We start from the raw sequence: 6,142 nt of genomic DNA on the forward strand, positions 1-6,142 counted from the left end.
CTGAATGAAGAACAGGTATGAAGTTCCTGAGATGAGAAGAAACTTCGCCTATTTGGTGGTGGGTGGAGCACGGTCAGTGAGCAGGAGATCTTGCAGATGAGTCTTTGTGTTATTTGGTATCAGGACTAGCATCAGGGCATAGCATTTTAGTTTTACTCAAAGTGCGAATTGAAGTCATTGAAAGGCTTTAGGTATTGGCAAATCATGATTATATCTGAAGTAGGGTGGTTACAATGAAGATGGAAAAAAGGGCAGCGGTTTAAAATATGACTGGAAAATATAGTTGCTAGCATAAAATATTCATTTGCATAATCTTTCATGAATTTTTTTCAACTTCATTTTATTCTGGAAAATTAAATCAATGTCTTCAGCATTTCAGAATGATGATGTTTAATCTAGATGTTCTATCATTATTGTCTGCCTGTCAAGCTATATCTTTCTGAAATCTTTATATATATAATCAATCTGATGATAGATTATTTACATTGAATTCTCAATTTTTCTAGACTTACTATATGCATTCAGGCATAGAACATAAATATTTCAAGCAGGTAAAGGACTGAATTTCTTTAAGTTTAGAAAGCTCTCCCTTTATTCATTGTAGAGCTCCTTCTAGTTCACATGGTCACATGGTTCTCATCACTATCAATCCTACACCATCTTCCTCAAGTCTACCTTACCTCCAAAAATGGACATAATGTCTTTTTCACAGCTCAAGGCATAAGACAGCTTTTATATCATAAGAGAATTATGGTGCAAATGTGCATAATTAAATGTGCATCAGACACCATTACTTCTAAAGTCAGAGACCACACTATCACAGAGAATCCCCTAAGGGTAGTTTCTCAAGATCTGTGGGCTAGTCAATGAGAAGGGTCATTTTCCATAATGTGTAAAATTAAATGGCCTTTCTGATGTTCTTTCCAAACAGTCATGTTCCAATATGGTGGTGTGCTATTGCTACTATTAATGGGTATCAACTTTTAAATGTGGCCATTTGCTAAAATAACTTAAAGTTTGTCACAGAGCACCATAGTATACAAAACATGAGTCCATCCTGTATATACTGTTTTATCTCCTGCTTTTTAAAACATAACACTGTGTTGGCTTTGAAATTCCAATGAATATTTCTTAAAGTATGATTTTTTAAGTAATAACAATAATAATAGCTTTGGGCCTTCATTTAACTTTCACAATATTATGATATAAGTATTATTATGATATTCAATACTACATGGTTAAAATAGCTAACTCAGCTAGGTTACAACGTGCGAGGTAATAGGAAAATTGCATAATAATCATGATTTATTTATATTTTTCCTGATAATTCTATGAATTTATCCTATTTGTTAAATTGGAAATTTGTTCATAGATGCAAAATAACTTGGTACTAATTAGTGGAGCCATAATTCATACTCTGGTTTACAACAAGAGACTTTAAAAATGCTATAGTTAATGTTACTGGATATTCCTATCATTTCAATGCCCAAGTACCAGAAGATCTGATCCTAACCAGAAGTCAACATGTAATTTGCTATCTGGTAGTTTGGGTTTTCTGGAATATATGTATGTATATATATATATATATATATATATATATATATATATATATATACACACACACACACACACACACATATGAAATCAATGTTACCTAAAAAAAACAAGCAGAGTTATTTTCTGGTTATTTTGTATTTGTCTATCTTCCTCCCTTCCCTGCTCTATGCATAAAGGTTGCTTACTGGTTGCTTTTTTTTGAATCCTTATCTGAGACTATTTTTCTATTGATTTTTAGAGAGAGTGGAAGGGAGGGGTAGAGACAGAAAGAGAAAAATAGATATTAGAGAGACATAACGACTGGTTGCCTCCCGCACACTCCCCCATCAGGGTCAGGACTCAAGTCTGGAACAAAGATATGTGCTCTTCACTGGAATTGAACCCGGGACCCTTCAGGCTGAGGTCTGACACTCTATCCACTGAGCCAAACCAGCTGGGGCCACTTGTTTTTTAACTGAAGTTGGCCAGTGGGAGAAACCGATATAAAATGGTGGTAAGAGTTAGCTGACTAGCTTAATTAGGCAGACATGAAGTGGGCGTCCAGGAAGGATGGAGGCATTTCTGACTTGAGCAATTAAAATAGCTATAAACCAAAGACAGAGGTATCACTGGCTTAAGCAATTAAAAGTAGCTCTGACCTAAGCAGCTAGGAGAGTCATAAAGGGTAATAAAACATCTCCGGCCAGGACAAAATGAGAGAGGATCCGTGGGAGAGGAATGCATATATGGGGGCTTGGAGATGCCAAAATGCTTATCTTACTTGTACAGAAGAGAGAGAAATGCCACAGGATAAGGGGGAAGGAAGACATACATTTACAGAGGATAAAGGAAAGTCACAGAAGATTGAAAAACGTATTTTTTACAGAGAATAGAGGAGTATTGCAAGATAAGGGGAGAGAAAGAGGGTGGCATCACGTGGGCTTTGAGCTTTGAAACTAAATACCATATAGCAGAGTGACCAATGAGAAAAGCATGAGGGTCCCAAATTAAGGAAAGGGACCAATTAGAAAAGGTCATGTTCAGACAAAGAGCCACAGCCTTTATAAACCAGGGACAAAGAGACTCAGGAGATTCAGATTATTTAGATTTTTTCTCATTAGAGGGAGAGAGAGTAGGCCTGTTTTGGGGCCCTGCCTCAATGGAGTTTGTATCTCATTCCAATAAACTTCTACATTTTTATTAAAGAAATCTGTTAGCCCATGAATTTATTCTTCAACTTTGTCAGACAAGGATTTATGAGAAGAGGTCTACACCCCAAACTCCATGTTTCAATGGGAAAGGGAGAGAAGAAAATCAAAACATCTGTGTCCTCTCCCTTCCTTGGTGCCAGGTCTCTGGCATTAGTTGTGTCCTTCTATACTTAGAGCTACTGCCTTCAGGGCTCTGCTAAGTGGCCTTTCTCAAGATCTCAAAAAATGCTTCTACTTGACTATATCCTTTCTGCCCCAGTTAAGACAATGGCTTCCCACTTTTGCTAGTCACTGGAACTTTAGCATCCCTTATGCACTTTTAATCCCACTCACCCTTTTTGTAAGTCATAGTCAGTCTATTAATTCATCTCTTTATATGAAATTTCAAGGATGAGTTCTGTTTCCTATCAAAGCTCTGACTAATTTTTAAAAAGGCAAATTAGAATGATCAATAGATTATATTTTCTAGTAGCAGAGATGATGAAGGCAGGCTATTTTGACAATGGTGCTTAGAAGTTCCAATACCAAATGAGAAATATCTGGTTGTTCAGAGAGAACAAGAGAGACACTTAGCCAGATGTTTTAAGGTTTCACTTATCAGCAGTGGTAATCACACTGCTTGGAAGTTTTGATTTCACTAGGAACCGTCTCTCAGGGTCTAGCCATTATAAAAATGTGGGACCAAGAAAGTGAAAATATTGAGTAATAAAGATGCTGAGATACTCCACGGAGACATTCCTGCCCTTGGAGCCAGAGGAAGTGATGGATCTTGCAATATAGTTGGGAGAGATGAAATATGGAATTACAGGTTCTATGTTAGCCCCCAGGCTCCCAGGGCTGGAAACCTTCTATTACATGCTAATGCAGCTCTATTGTGTTGCTAAGATAGAGGAAAACAAAATTGCCATTTTTATTTAAACTCTCTGAAGAACATAATCTAACCTTTACTGGGCTTTCCATTTAGTCAATTAATACCATTTTGTTTTGAAAGTTTTCTCAGATAATTGATGATTTCCCTTTCCACTTGAGTTTAATTTCTATATCCCTCATAGCTTTGTGCCACAAAAGAGTGTTTTTGTTTTTTTAAAATATATTTTATTGATTTTTTACAGAGAGGAAGAGAGAGAGATAGAGAGTTAGAAACATCGATGAGAGAGAATCATCGATCAGCTGCCTCTTGCACACCCCCTACTGGGGATGTGCGCGCAACCAAGGTACATGCCCTTGACTGGAATCGAACCTGGGACTTTTCAGTCCACAGGCCAACGCTCTATCCACTGAGCCAAACTATTTTTAGCACAAAAGAGTGTTTGGTTGAGTCCTGTTGGCCATGAAGATACTAAGCCCTTTGATTTCTATGTGATTTTGCTTAAACTGTGGAAATGTCCTAGTTCCTCCATATCATTCCAGACAATCTATCTGGCCTAGTTGATGTCTCCATCCTTTTCAGACGTTGCTCAATGACTAACTCTGGTATGAAATCATCCCTGAAGTTCCCTTTTCCAACCTCCCCAGGTAAAATTCATCACTTTTTCTGTTGATGCTGCTAGCCACTGTATAATAGAAAACTACCTCTATTCACTTTAGGTTTTCAGCTGGGACTCTTTAACAACAAGACAGATGAACAAGAGGAAAAATCAACCACAAAACAGTTATTAACATTCAGCTCTTATCATGCAGGAGAAACCTAAACAAAGTAGCTCAAAATGGCAGCTTAGAATTCAGCTTATATAGCATCTTCAAAAAAGAACAACACCTTTGGCAGAGAAATGACAGGACAAAGGAAAGCTGTCCCAGATTTCCAAGGGTGGCACACTATGGGAGAAAACTAGTGGAGTAAGAAATTTTGCCAATTCCTCTGGTACCATCTCTAGGCTGATAAAAGTCTTTCTGTCTTGGTAAGCGGTGAGTTTATATTCTGCCTTTGGGCAGAAAAGGGGAAGCTTTTTCTGTATTTGCTGTTTTTTAATTGCCTTCAGCCCAAAATAGTTTTTATGTCAAAGGCGTATTTGGAGCAATATATTATGATTTCCTTCACTCTTTTCACAACTTTTTTTTTTTTTTTTTTTTTTTTTAAACTTGTCACTCTCACCTATCAGATTGTAAACTCCCTGAGGGAAGGTTTGTGTCTCATTTGTTTCTTTAACATCTTACCTTACCTAGTCAGAATATGTATATAGTGGTTCTTTTATTATTTTTTAAATACATGGCTTTTATTGCATCTTTAAAATATTGGAAATAGTCTGAGAAATCACTCGGCATCTTGTTTCTATAGCTGGACAACTTAGATCTTATTAGCCAGCTGAACTGTTCCTTTTTCAGAAACAGATGCTATCTAAATTTTTTCTGATATCCTTGTTTTTAATTGGTGTGGCTTGCTGAATCAAAGCAGTTGAATTTGATACAAGTTCAATGTGGCTTCCTTCAAGAATCAACTCACCTTTCTGGGCTTGAGATACTGAACAAGCAACTCCTGACTTCATCTGAACCCTGTGGGTGTGTTTTGTCACCCCCAAAATTTCTGATTTCAACAAGAGAACCATTCTCCTGAATAAGGACCTTTATGGGGAAGTGAGCATTCATAGAACTCATCTTGTAATGGAAGCCCAGTGTAACACCCTTGATCATGTTCTGTCCATGACTACAGACAGTGCCAACAGTAGCCATTTCCTTTATCTTTCCCCACCATTTGTCAAGCCAGAGTCTCCTCTATCCAAGGAGACTGAGTCCTGCATTGATGTCATTGAAATCCCTCTTTAGGGTGTCTCTGGGCCCCTTCACAATAATTTTGTGTCCCTTCAGAGTGAGGTTGATGCCTGAGATGTCTACAGTCTGCTGGCTGAGTATGGTCTTCATCCTTGAAGTAGATGTGGCTGTAGTAATGATTCTTGAGTGGATAAATAAATACCTTTTTAGTCCAAGGTATAGGAAGAACAAGTAGGTTTTTGGTCCAACTTTTTAGAATTTATAGTTATGTTCTTTTTAATATTACAGAGATATTTTATACAAATAATTGAGGCACATACTTCTAATTGCTCACTCTTTATTTTCCCCTTACTCATTATCCTAAGTTTTAGAGGGAACAGTAGGGTATATTTAAGATACTCCTCTCTTAGACTGCCTTGAAACTAAGGGTAGCCATTTTCCAGATCTACTTAATGTGATATAAGTAGAAGTCTCTATGGAAAAACTAGAGGCCCAGTGCATGAAATTCATGCATGGGTAAGGTCCCTAGGCCTGGCTTGCGATCAGGGGTAATCTTTCCTTGCTGCCGGAAGCTGGCCCCACCCCTGGTTCCTTTGATGCCTATCGGGTGATCAGAGCCTGCTGGCTAGGGAAGAGGGACTGAGAAGTTGGCCATTTCCATCTGCTTGCTGCTCCCCTTACCCCCAACC

At 37.9% G+C, this 6,142-nt stretch overlaps 1 pseudogene; it reads right to left on the bottom strand.

The window, feature by feature from the left end:
* Nucleotides 1–5,031: 5,031 nt before the first annotated feature.
* LOC118729658 lies at nt 5,032–5,609 on the bottom strand (annotated as a pseudogene).
* Nucleotides 5,610–6,142: the final 533 nt, after the last annotated feature.

Source organism: Pipistrellus kuhlii, unplaced genomic scaffold (genome assembly GCF_014108245.1).
Source record: "Pipistrellus kuhlii isolate mPipKuh1 unplaced genomic scaffold, mPipKuh1.p scaffold_m20_p_3, whole genome shotgun sequence".
NCBI lineage: Eukaryota > Metazoa > Chordata > Mammalia > Chiroptera > Vespertilionidae > Pipistrellus > Pipistrellus kuhlii.